This window comes from Mustelus asterias, chromosome 12 (genome assembly GCF_964213995.1).
Source record: "Mustelus asterias chromosome 12, sMusAst1.hap1.1, whole genome shotgun sequence".
NCBI classification, from domain to species: domain Eukaryota; kingdom Metazoa; phylum Chordata; class Chondrichthyes; order Carcharhiniformes; family Triakidae; genus Mustelus; species Mustelus asterias.
The window spans coordinates 39,587,448-39,601,541 of NC_135812.1; positions in this window are offsets into that span (position 1 = coordinate 39,587,448).

Consider the following 14,094-nt stretch of genomic DNA (forward strand, 5'->3'; position numbering starts at 1 on the left):
GGGGGTGATCAGTGTTGGGGGGGTGGGGGGGTCGGCGGTGGAAAACAGGTTACAACCCGTTGCCACTCTGCAATTGGGATCAATTGGGGATTGAGGGAGTGAGGGCGATCAGGGCTGGTCATCAGGATTGGTGGGGGAGGTGGTCGAGGCTAATTGTGGCTGACTGGGCATGGGTGGACTAGGGGCTGGCCTGGGGAGGTCCAGAGGCCAGTGATCAGGGGGGTGAGTATGTCGGAAGGACAGAAATGGGGGGTTGTGGGGCTGGCTAGCGATAAGGAGGCCGGCAATGGAGGGGGGCTCTGACAGATTGGCACATGCACAGTTGCCCACTCAGCGCTTTGCACGGACCTGCTGGGTGGGAATTGGCCCTGCCGCTGGTTGTCCAGAATGAATCACGTGAGGGCACTCTGTGACGCACAGAGTGTCGAAGATTCATTCTGGAAATCACGCTAAATAAACCAAAAGGATTTACTCCCATTTTCCACACATTGGGAACTTCGAATTTTTTTGGAGAATCCCAGCTCATGGTGATCATGGAAAAGTAAGTTTCTGCTTATACACCGCGAACAGAGAACCTGATCCATCAGCAGCACATACTGGGAAATTGCCATTGGACAGAACACCATGGACACAATTTCTGACTACCCAAGCTGGCAGCCAAGTTTCCATGCAGAAATGAGAAAGAAATTGTCCTGGAGGCCGCGATTCTCCCCAAAAACATCTAAGTGCTCAATTTGTGGGAAAACTGGTGTAAATCACGTTTTTTCAGTGTGACTTCAGACAAGAATCTCCCACACTCTCTGCACTGAGAGGTCACAATCAGGAATATCATTAAATGCTTGGTGGCAGGGCCTATTCACGCCAAAGAGGCTGAAATGGGTGCAATGAGTGGGAATCCGCGCATGCGCACATCTCTGGGAGATCACTGAAAAGACCTCCCAACATTGAGACCACTGCCCTCAAACGCACCCCCCCCCCACCCCCCTGCCAGCCTCTGTCCCCATGCCCCCTCCCACACAGACATTGCTGGCCCCTGTCCCCATTCTCTCCCCCCCAGCCACCCGCCACACACAGACATCACTGGCCTCTGTCCCCATGCCCCCACTGAGCTGGATATCTCGGGTGCCCCATCTCTCCCCACCGTCCCCCCATAACACACTGACCTCACTGGTGTCTTGCACAGAAATCACGCTGTGCTGTCATGTACACCCCCTGCTTGCGAGCATTGCCTTTGTTGAATGAGAGCCTTGAGCATTGCACATCCCCTGGACCACAGAAGCTTGTTGAATGAGAGCCAATCAGTACCTTGAGAGGTGCATGACAATTGAACCAGGTTCCCTTCAAATTTCTTACAAGGAATTGTTGCCTTCCAGACCATGACTGGCCCAAACTGACCGCACCTGCACCCACCCAAGCAGAGCTGCATATAAACTGCAAGAGTGGACACACAGCCAGTAATGCCATGAAGATGTCTGGCAAGAAACCTGCTGCGAGATTCCCCAAGGCTGACCAGGCCCGCCTGCTTGCTGCAGTGGAGGAAAGGTGCAAGCTGCTGTTCCCCAATCAGGGCCATCGCCCAAGGGGCATCGCTGCGAGGGCATTGTGGGTGGAGGCAGCAGCTGCATTAAATGCCAGGAGCTTGACACCTCGGTCCGGGCATCAGTGTAAGAAGAAACTGTATGACCTTCTTCGGGCAGCAAGGGTGAGTGTGTAATCCATTTTGAAACCTGCACATGTTCGGCATGGATCTCAAACCATGCTTAGAAACCTGAAGGGCATTCAACAAAGCCCCTCCACCCCCCACTGCATCTAACTGCCCCCCCACCCCTCCTCAAGTAGCACCATCCCTGTGGTGACTCTTTTCCTCGAAACTGCCAACGCAAGGTCTGAGACACAGGCACACAATGCAGACCATGCTCTTCAATATATTAATGCTTGCAATCCGCCTTATGTTCCTACAGGAAACAAACCGCACACAACCGAAGAGAGGGGGGACAGACTGGTGATGGTGACTGGCTTCGAGCAGCGTGCCATGGAGCTGGCAGGGGGTGATTCAACGGCCAGAATGGTGACGAACAGCAGGTCAGCGTCTGGCATGCAAGTGAGAATCAGCTTAGTCGTCTTCGAAGTAAGTGTGATGCTGCACAGGATGTTTTCCCTCCCTTCCCCTAATGTGTATTCTTTATTACAGCCCTGGACCCAGAGGAGGCCGACCCTTCAGGTGTTGGCGCACCCCCTGCGGCTCTGGAGCAAACTCCCCACAACACCCCCCGGACGACACCTCGGAGGGAGGCCCTAAAGAATCCTCTGAGGGCAGCACCAGTGAAGCGGCACCGGCACCTATCACACAACCCACCAACACAGAGACTATCACCACGGTTGGTACTTTTAGTGTTGAAGATTCTGGGTCACTTACTGATGAGTTCATCATAGACAGTGATGCACATCGGGTGGAGGTGGGCACATCCGGGGGCTCAGGCACACGGAGGGCTGCCGGAGGTGAGGATTCAGCTGTCCCCAAGCCAGATGCCAGGCCTCAAGGATTGTTCATCCCGAAGCTGGTGGAAATGCATCAGGGGAGTTGTGGAAGGGCTGTCAGCAACCATGCTGCGAGTGCAGGGCTGTTTAGGGGGGTCCAACAGAGTGCTGTTACAGGAGGTGGTGCCGGCACAGCATGCGAACCAGGCCAACACTGCAAGGGTGGGGTCCACAGTGGAAAGTCTGGCTCAGGGGTCTGTCCTCATGGGTGTCAGGGTCCAAGTCATCCTGGAGACTGAGCAGGCCAGAGCCAAGCGTGTTGCCGGCATCCAGAAGGCACAGCGTTCCATGGCCCTGGGTATCGGGGGCATGGTGGAGATACTGTTGGCCATGGCTGGGACTCTCGCTGGCATTCTGGACACAGCAGACCGTGGCTGAGAGCCTCCACAAGTTAGCCCAGGATCAGAGAGCTACTGCTGAGGGGCTCCAGAGCCTGGCTTGCTCACAGAATGCTGTAGTAGAGGGGCTCCAGAGTTTGGCCCGGTCTCAGAGGGCCATGGCTGAGGGATCATGGGGCAGATGCATGTGGGCCTCCAGGTGACACCGGAGCTTCTGGAGCTCAGTCCAGCTACCCTGGCATCCCATGGAGTGTCCCTGGGCCCTCGAGGAAGGGCTTGAGCCCAGGCCAGGGCCTTCCACCCAGGAGATTTCGGACGTCCCAAGATATTCCAATTCCGCCCCTTCCTCACACCGGGGCACCTCAGGGCCAGCTAGATGAACAGGGTGGCACAGAAACAGTGTCATCCACAAGTCAGTCGGGGCCCTCCAGGTCCTGGCCACCCAGGGATAGTCCACTAAGGGTATCACAGGCCTGGGGCGTGTGTCACAGCTGGATACCTCTACCTCCGACGTGCATCCTCGGGGAGCACCAAGAAGAAGCAGTAGGCCAGACAAAGTTAGAAAGTTGTAGGTTCACTAAGAGGGAATGGGTGAAGGTCACCAGTAGTCAGGGTTTCTTTGTTATATGTTAAAAGCACAATAAACTTTTATTTGCACCTCACAGCTGTGACTAATGTGTCTCTGATTCTCCCCTCACAGAGCTGAGTGCTCCCCATTCATCGAGGTGCCGACTGTTGTGCTGTGCGAAATTCGGCCACATGTTACAGAGTGCCTGCCCTACCTTCCCCAACATCCACCGGACCTTCAGTGAAACTGGACCCCTGCCACTGCCACCGTGACGTTCCCAACTGATGGTCCCACACACTTGTGTTCCCCATCCTTACTGCTACATGGGCCAAGGTGGCATTGTGCATTCGAAGAACAGGTAGGAGTCAGACTTGAGTGGCACCAGGGGCAGGATCCCAGTGTGAACAACAGTGAGTCGTCATCATCCTCCAGCCTTCAACCAAGACCCGCTAGCCCAGGCCCATTAATAGGTTCTGGTGTTTCCAGGGCACAGGGTGGTGGAATGAGAGAGGCTGGGGAAGGGTCAGGTGGTTTGAGGGGAATAGCGGCTGCATTTGCTTGTGGGGTGCACAGCACCAGCAACGTGAAGTGGGCAGCTATCATGGTGTCCATCGCTGGCCTGCTCTATCGGGCACCTGCCATCACTGTCTGCCCTCCATCCTCTGGCTCCTCATATGGTAGGACGTCCACCTCGCTTCCTCAACTTCTCCTCTTCTTCGTGCTCCAGCTGGTCTCCCTGCTGCTGCGCAAAGTTGAGCAGGACACAGCACACAATTATGATGTGTGAGGCACGCACAGGGTCATATTGCAGGGCAGCCCCAGAGTGGTCCAGGCAGCGGAACTGCATTTTGAACAGGCTGATGCACCGCTCTACGATGGACCGGGTGGCAGCGTGGACCTCATTGGGTCTCCACCTCGGTCTCTGGCCTCCGCACAGGCGTCATCAGCCATGACCTCAGCAGGTAACCCTTGTCCCCCACAAGCCATCCCAGAAACCTGGGCTGGTCTTCAAGAGGCCAGGGATTTCCAACTGCCTCAGCACAAAGCTATCATGGGCACCCCCCTGGGGGTGATGCATGATGTTCATTTGGTGGTTGCAGACAATCTGCATGTTCAGGGAATGGAACGCTTTGCAGTTCCCAAATGGTTGCGGTGCTCTTTGTGGGTCCCGTCCACTGCTCCCTGGACATTGGGCATCCCTGCAATGGCTGCAAAGTCTGCGGCCCAGGCCTCCTGCTGTGCACGGCCTACATCAAAATGAATGTATTGTCCTGCCCAGGCGTACAGAGTACATCTACGCACGGAGGTCTAGGAGATCACGCAGAGGTTGTCACTGAGTGCCTGGAAGGATCCAGTGGCATAAAAGTTAAGGGCAGCCATCACCTTCACTTCCACAGGGAGCGGGTGGCTGCCCCTCCCCTTAGGTGCCTGGTGTGTGAGCACCTCACACAGATGCTGCACCGTACTCTTCGAGAGCCGCAGCCAGTGATGGCACATCGCCTCCGACAGGGCCTCGAGGGGATGCCGGGGCCGGTACCTCTTTCTCCTCTGCAACCTCTGTCTTCTGGGCACACTTTCGGGAGACTGCTCTCACACCTCCTGGCCCTCAGCGGCAGCCCCTTACCCTCCTTAAAGTAAAGTTAAAGTTTATTTATTAGTCACATGTAGGCTTACATTAGGCAGCACGGTAGCACAGTGATTAACACTGGTGCTTCACAGCGCCAGGGACCTGGGTTCGATTCCCGAGTTGGGTCACTGTCTGTGTGGAGTTTGGACGTTCTCCCTGTGTCTGTGTGGGTTTCCTCCGGGTACTCCAATTTCCTCTCACATTTTGAAAGACGTGCTGTTCAAGTGCATTGACCCAAACAAGCGCCGGAATGTGGTGACTAGGGGAATTTCACAGTAACTTCATTGCAGTGTTAATGTAAGCCTGACTTGTGACTAATAAATAAACTTTACTTTGGGTACACGGAGGGAGAATTTAGCATGGCCAATGCACCTAACCAGCACGTCTTTGGACTGTGGGAGGAAACCAGAGCACCCAGACACAGGGGGAACATACAAACTCCACACAGACAGCGACTCAAGCTGGGAATCGAACCTGGGTCTCTGGTGCTGTGAGGCAGCAGTGCTAACCATTGTGCCACTGTGCCACCCTTGGGACTGCCAGTGGCTGCTCCTGCGGTGGCCTCCCCATGCCCATCACCTCCTGAACTGCCTCCTCCTCCTTAGCTGCCACCATTACCGCCAGCTCCAAGTCAATCAATCCAAGATCCATTCTGCGCAGTGGGGTTTGGACAGAGCAAAGAGTGATAGATTAATGTCATTGGTTGCATAGACCCAGCACCACCCCAATCGCCCAATCCCTCACGAGGACCAGTCCTCCATTTGTGGGTGCTGGCAACACCATACAATTCATGTTGCCATGCATGAGCTGTTTAGGTTGTGTGAAATTGCCATCATGACAACAGCTGGCAGAGAGTATGCAGGTTGGTGTGCAGTCGTGGGCACTGCGCACCCTTGAGTCATTGCCATGTGTGAAACTGTAGCATCCATTCCAGGCATGTGTTGCTGATCGGGGCATGGGGCAGAGATAGACTGCTAATCATCACCAGATGGGTCCCGACTGATTGCAGATTCCATACAGTATGACTTGTGTGTCTGAACCTGGGCACCCCTGCCTGGAGCACCAGCAACTTGAGCTGATTAGCCCTTGGTCAGCACATGGTGCACTCCTCCCCGCCCCCTGAAACCCCAGCACTCAGTGCAGTCTCTGACCACAACCTGCAGCAAGAACAGAGCAACACGCAATGGCTGCAGAGAGCAGCCCTGACCAGGGCTCCGATAAGGGCCCCTCCCCCACAGGGACCACACAGTGGCTGCAAAGAGCAGCCTGACCAGCCCCCCACCCCCAGAACAGCACTCCAAAACTAGAACCCCCTCTGAGATAGCACAACATTCCTGGTCCATGGGACTGCACCTAAAGCCATCCAGGAGGTAGCCCACAGCAAGCAGCACATCACCATGGCCTGCCTCCAACATCCCCCGCACTCCACTAGCTTCTGATCCACAGCACTCACCTTCTCACGCCTGTTCAAAGCTGCCACGCCAGATTCAGACTTAAATATACCAAGTCTGATCTGCGCTAGTGTGACATCACGCCGGAGAGGTGGGAGATACTAACGAGGGTGGAGGCTGCTGTGTTGAGCTCACTAATCGCATGCAAACATAGGGTAAGTGATGCAAATGACCATCATGCCAGTTTTCCGCGTGGTTCTGATGGCCCCAGTAATCTTGGGTTGGATGATGCACTCGGGGCACCAACACTCACGGGAATCCCGCAAATTTACTCACAAGCGATTCTCCGGGACCGATGTGCTGAAAAATTAGCACGGCATGATGGGAGAATCGCTCCCATAGTTTTCCTGACACCAATGGGCTTTTAACATCTAGGAACAGCCACTTGTAATTATATTCCACTCCTTACACATCCCTGAAACACCCAGTCACCTGGAAACGTCAATTTATGAAGATGCATTCATTTCAGATTTAATTAATTACTATCCCATGAGTCAAGTAGAGAAGGAACATCCCAGAGTCAATGTGTGGATTGTACGGAGTTAACCAAAGTTGAGATAAAGTACAAACATTGTATCGCCTTTAAAGAAGTAAAACTAAAATTGAAGAAGAATGGTAAATGGAAATTTTAAAGAAATTGTAAGGAAAATGAAATAAAGGAAATGGTTCTAAATAGTCGCTGCCCTACAGTCTCAGGAAAAGGAATAGAACTTGTAAGCAAGGTGTGACCTTTTCACATTTCCTCTCTTACTTCTCAATATAGTGAACTGTGATTCTGTCAGAATGTTTGAAACATAGTAGTTTACGTATGCTGACCCAGTTCAGCTCAACTGTTCCCACCTGCAAAGCAGCTGGATCGATGGCAATACCAGTGTGTTAGTCACTGTTGCAAATTTATAGGAGCAGAACTGCCAGGAAGAGGAAATGCTGTGATCCTTGGTTTATTTTCTATTTCTTATCTTGCGCTCATCAAGATTGCGGAGCGGGAATCTTTTTGACCCACATTCTGCAAATAGGCTTTCATGCAAATCTGTCTTTTGGATGAGACATTAAACTGACAGCTTCCTCTGGCCCCTCAGTAAAAGATCCTTTGACATTATTTCAAAGAGCAGATGAGTTTTCTCTGTGTCCAGGTTAATAGCTGTCCCTCACCAACATCATTTAAATGGATTATCTGGTCGTTATCTCATCACTGCGAGGATTTGCTGTGTGCAAATTGGCTCTTGCATTTCCTACAATACAAAAGTACTTAATTGGCTGTAAAGGATTATAGGATGTCTTGAGGTCATAAAAGATGCTATCTATCAATCTAGTCTTTCTTCTTTTAAAGCACCCTTAACATTGCCTTGGTAATGAGTCTCAACTCCAAGTCTGCCATGACAGAAGAATCCCAGCTGGGCGCTGCAGAAGAAACAATGGATACCATTTTTCAAGAATATGGATATTATTTTCCAAATACATGCCGACAGCTGGGAGCTTTACTTGTCACTGACCATCAACAGTAAGGTTTCCTGTGCCAGTGCTTATTTTGGAAATAAATGACTGTACAAGTCTCACAGCATAGCTCCTGAGTTAATACTTCCAGATGGGCCACTAGTTACTATAGTCACATGAATGATGCAACTTTTAATTTCTATCCTGCCTCAACTCAATTAGCTGAAAAATTGCCTAAATCCTACATAACTAAATTATGCATTTAAAACTTAATTTTACGTAAAGAAAACAGAACAAATACTTTCATTCTGCTCACTCAATTTTTCTCAATTCTCTTTCCCATTCTCCACCTGTACAATTTCTTTTATTGAATCTTGCAATCCTCCACCCACAATTGTTACGCTTCTCTTAGGTTTTTTTTCTCTCAGCTCTGCTAAACTAATGGGAAAGTGGAAGCAAGCTTTAGAAATATAGTGGCCGGAATTCTCCGATGCCGTACACCCCACCCCTGCTGCCAGCAAGGACGGAGAATTTGGTGCTCAGCCAAAACTCTATTCACCGCAGTGGGACCGGAGAATCACAGCTGGGGGGGCGAGGTCGGAGAATCCTGGTCTTGTGTTTTAATTACGACAATGGATGAATGAACACCGCTCGACAATCACCAGGCAAGACTGTTCTCTTCCTGTTGGGGAGCACTTCAGCGGTCATGGGCATTCGGCCTCTGATATTCAGGTAAGTATTCTCCAAGACGGCCTTCACAACACACGACAGCGCAGAGTCGCTGAGCAGAGACTGATAGCCAGGTTCCGCACACATGAGGACGGCCTCAACCGGGATCTTGGGTTCATGTCACACTATCTGTAACTCCCACAACTTGCCTGGACTTGCAAAGTCTCACTGGCTGTCCTGTCTGGAGACAATACACATCACTTTAACCTGTGTTAATGCTCTCTCCACTCACATTGTCTGTACCTTTAAGACTTGATTAGCTGTAAAGACTCGCATTCCAATCATTATTCATTATTTTGTAAATTGAGTTTGTGTCTTTATATGCCCTGTTTGCTGTTTATGAGCAGATCTTCCACTCACCTGATGAAGGAGCAGCGCTCCGAAGGCTAGTGGCGTTTGCTACCAAATAAACCTGTTGGACTTTAACCTGGTGTTGTTAGACTCCTTACTGTGTTTTAATTGGCAGGAAACCAAATTTTGCAACCAATTAAAAGCTCCAAGTTGGAAGACTGATGTATTAATATCATGGATCTGAGTAATCCAATCATTGGTGAATTGATGGCATCGAGTCTGGAAACAGGCTGTCGAATGAAGATACTCATTCACATCCCTGGACTTCCAAGACCACAAACAAATGAAGCCAACGGTAGTGTTAAGAGAGTTAAAAGTGCCCAGAGTGTGTTAATGTCTGCTACCTTCTCAGCATTTCAAAGCTATTCCACCCTGTAGATGAAATGATAAAAAATTAGTGTCAGGGTATTGGCCGAGTTACCAGTCAGATAAGTCTGAAGTTTTCTTTAATTGTTACGTGTGGATCAAATATGGAAGTGATTTACAGCCAACATAAAGCTGTAGATGCCCGTGAATGAGTTCAAATTCAATAGCAGAATGGATGGATTCAGATGACATCATAAATCACGAACACAATCAAATCCCATGTCTTGTAGGCCTGTCTGGACGGCAGTCTTTGCAACTTATTACACACAACACAGCACGAATTACTAAAGTATTTTCAGGAATAATATACATTCCCCACTGCTTCCTTTTTATTAGAAAATCACCCACCTCCACTAATAACATGGCAGGCATTGTCATATTCAAGGCAAGCAATCAAACCAGGGTAGTCATAGCAACTACAACTGTGACAGGGCTTAAGAGCATTGTGTAGTAATGGGAATAAAAGAAAAAGCTGGAGACTGGAGCACTATAGCCAGTCTGTGTCTATGCGATAGTATTGTCCGAGTAACCAGTCTGCATACTTGGCTCCACCAGTAACCACTTCAAGATGTATCTTCTCTTCTACATTCAGTCACAGCAATGTCTCTTATTATGGCCTTTATCAGCTGATATTTAGTTTAAAGCAAATGCTTATTACAATTACTTCCCCGTGAAATATAGGACTTCTAAGATTAATGCAAATCTAATTGAATTAATCAGAGATAATTTTCACACCCAGAAACAGGTGAGTTTGGACCTATAAAAAAACTTCTAGCCAGAATCCAACTCACCTTGTAACCACCCACCTCTGGTTTTAACAGAGGTGAAACAGGGTGTGGGTGGGGAGGCAGATAACTCATTTAACTATTTTAATGAGTTTGCATGCTTTAGATTTTATCCATCCTCCAGCTTTAATTCTGGATGATCATGTCTCCCAGAGCTCAGGAAACCCAAGCGCTGAATGAAGGTGAGAATTGCTCAATGGGACAAGAAAGATCCCTTATAGCAGTGCTTCTGGACCAAGAGAATCAAGAGTGCTACCCCTATCCAATGTAGCTACCTTGTTAACAACCCTCAGGTGTAGTTTTATGACCCTTGGTCATCCCTCTTGCTGTCCTCCCTGGTCTGAGATCCTCTCCATGGAAGTGAGGAAGTGCATCCTCACTTCCTCCCAACCACTTTGGGCCTCACCATAGATGTGCCGCTAGACTCTTGATCTATCAGGTCTGCAATACCCTACCCCATCAGAAAATCTCACCCCCTCTTTAGGCAAACTTGGAACTCCTCCAAAATTGACTTTTGGATTAATTTTTTAAATACTGGAGTTCAGACAGTTTAATATAGGGCCTCATCGCAATCGATAGGCAATAGACTTAGCATAGCCATCAACCCACCTACTTTGAAATTTAGAACGCTTGGATTTGACAATGGAACGATGAAATGACATTTCAGGATAACTTATTTTTTTAATTGTTTGTTCATGGAATGCAATAAACACTGACAAGGTTCAATTTTTTTCCCATCCTTAGAATGAAGGTGGATATAATGCATGCTGCCAGAGTAATGGGATTAAATTGTCGTCCATCTATGTTTTGTGAAAGGGAGTTTTCCTGAGAGTGGTGTAGATAAGAACATAAGAACTAGGAGCAGGAGTAGGCCATCTGGCCCCTCGAGCTTGCTCCGCCATTCAATAAGATCATGGCTGATCTTTTTGTGGACTCAGCTCCACTTACCTGCCCGCTTACCATAACCCTTAATTCCTTTCCTGTTCAAAAACTTATCTATCCTTGCCTTAAAAATCTTTAGATCTTGTGCTGATGATTCTTCCACATGCAGAGAATACTAGGGCATTGAACAAGCAATGGTAAGGAATGGCATTTTACGTCCATGGTGTGGGAAATATAGGTTCTTAACTTTTAAACACAAGGTCGAATTCTATGCCATTGAGGCAGGAAATTTCCCAACTTGGCAGACCAGACTCCATAGGCCCAGCATGCACTGTTTTTGTTACGAGGAAGTGGGAGCTGGTTCAAAACACCCTCAAAATAACTCTGTCCTAGCTCTGTTCAACTGCAACCAACCAGCCTGTACAGGACCCACTTCCCCCAGAGTTAGTTCCAATGTCCCAAGAAGCTAAAGCCCTCCCTCCTGCATTGTCTTTCCAGCCATGCATTCATTTGTCTTATCCTCCTATTTCTGTATTCACCTGTAAGTAGCACTGAGAGTAATCTGGAGATTATTTTGCGGTTGTGCCTGCTAATTTTCTACCTAACTCCCTAAATTCAGACTGCAGTAACAGATCCTTCTTTCTACAAAGCTATTGGTACCAATGTGAACCACGACTGCTGGTTGTTTACACTTCCCCTTCAAGGTGCTATCGCTCAGTGACATGCTTGGCCCTGGCACCAAGGGGACAACACACTATCCTCAGTTCACATCTGCAGCCATAGAAACACCTATCTATTCCCCTAATTATCGAGCCATCTATCACTATAGCTCTTCCAGACTTCCTTATACCCCACTGTACAGCTGAGTCACTCATGGTGCCATTGACTTGGCTCTGGCAGCACTCCCCAGGTGAAACGTCACTTCCATCAATATTCAGAACTGAACACTGGTTGGCAAGTGGGATGCACTAAGAGGACTTCTGCTCTACCTGTTTGCTCCTTTTTGACTGTCTGAGGGCTGCCCCTTCTTTCTCTGCCTGCATTCTCTTGAGCTGTGGGGTGACCACATCTATAAACATGCTAGCCACGTAACCTCATGGATGTTCCACAGGATGTCAGCTGCTGCTCAAATTCCACAATCTGGAGCTTAAGCTGCTGTCACTGATGACACTTCCTGCATAAATGTTCCAGGAGTAAGAAGCATCCTGAAGAACCCACATAGCATAGGATTGACACTCTCAAGGTTGGAGCATCCCTGCCATTTCTCTATTTAATAACTGACAACCTATTCACTGTGATTAAACCTTCTGATTAATAACAAACCATACTAATATAGCTTTACCAATATGAATAAAACTTATTATTAATAAACCTGAGCAATATTGATAAACCCTATTAATACTTACCACACCTTACTAGTGATAATGAACCTTACGATCAATAAACTTTACTAATACCAATAAGCATTACTAATACTGATAATTCCTATAAATAATGAACACAACTTATCAGTGGTATTAAATCCTACTTTATAAAAGAGTATAAGAGTCACCTGGTTATTCCCTAGTTCAGGTTAGAAATACCCGCTAGCCAATTACCTTCCTGTATCAGATGCTGGGCAGAGTTTTCCCATAATTTATTAGAGTGTCAGGTTCTAACTGTAAACCAGCGTGTGTGCACAGCCAAGTTTTTAACCTGATCCTGAGCTACTCTGACAAACATAAATGGCGGGGGTCGCGGGGGGTGGTTAATGCGGTCAGTCTGGTGGGGTGAGGCCTGATGGAGCAGGGATTGGGGCACCACCTTAAAAGGGGCCCCCCCTCATTGCAAGTTATCAAGGGCTCGCCCCCCCCACCCCCCCCCCCACATCGTACAATTATCAAAGATTCTCCCCCCCCCCTCACCCCCACCGCCCAGTTATCAGGGGTTCTTCCCCTTCCCCTTCCCCCACTACAAAACGACAGTGGCAGTATGGCCAGCGCTCCTCCCCTCAATGTTAGGTCCTCCCCTAACCTAGGATTCCCCTCACCGCAACCCCCCCATCCCAGGATGCCCTTGCTGCTGGAATTCCCCTTCATCACTGCCAATCCCCACCCCCACCCCCTTTAACTGCCTTGGCACTCTGCCCACGCATCAGCCACACCTCCCCAATTTGGCTCCCCAGAGGGACCGCCCTTGGGACTGTGCCCTGGAACAGGCTGGCACAACATGTTAACATTACATCACCGGCAAGGGGTGAGGTGGGGGGGAAAATCGGGAAACTAAAGCCGCAATTCTCCCATTGCGACCTGCAACTTTTCTGGTGGATCGGGGTGGGAGATGCGCATTGCCGGCCTTGAACCGGGATTTGCGCCTGTGCCGGGAACACATGCACATCTCCCAGTGCCGGCACACAGTCGTTGGTCAGACCACGCTGGAAACCGGTGGGAAGGCAGGTAAGTAATTTGAATCTGTTTTTCATATGTTTTAAATGTATTTTAAATGTAATTATCGGGAACTTTCAGGTCCTGATTGAATCTCCCATCCCGCCAGGAGTACTTCATTCCTGCAGGGTTTACACTAGCTGCCCACATTCGGGCAACTAGAGGGAGATCCCGCCGGAATGAAGGGAGGCCAATCGGAGCCCCCAGGGGTCGGGCAGTGGGGGGTGGGTTGTGCCCCTGGGCATGGGCACCCTTGCAGTGCCAGCCTGTGCCCCCTGGCACTGACCAAGGGGCAAAGTGCCCTTGCCCAGGGGGCACCTTGGCACTGCCCACTGGGCATCGGGCATTGCCAAGAGGACTATTATGGGCATGGCCTAGGGACGGTCGGTGGGGGTCGGGGGTCCTACTGCCACTCTGCAGACAGGATCGGTCTGGGATGAAGGGAGGGCAGCGATTTGGATGGGCAGGGGGGTGGGGGGGGGGCCTGCCTCCGGGGTGGGGGGGGGGGAATCTGCAGGGGTGAGGTTGGTGGGGGTCATCGCCAGTGCTGGGGGGAAGCGGGGGGGAGGGGTGCTGTGCATCGGGGTGCTCCAGGGCAGGGC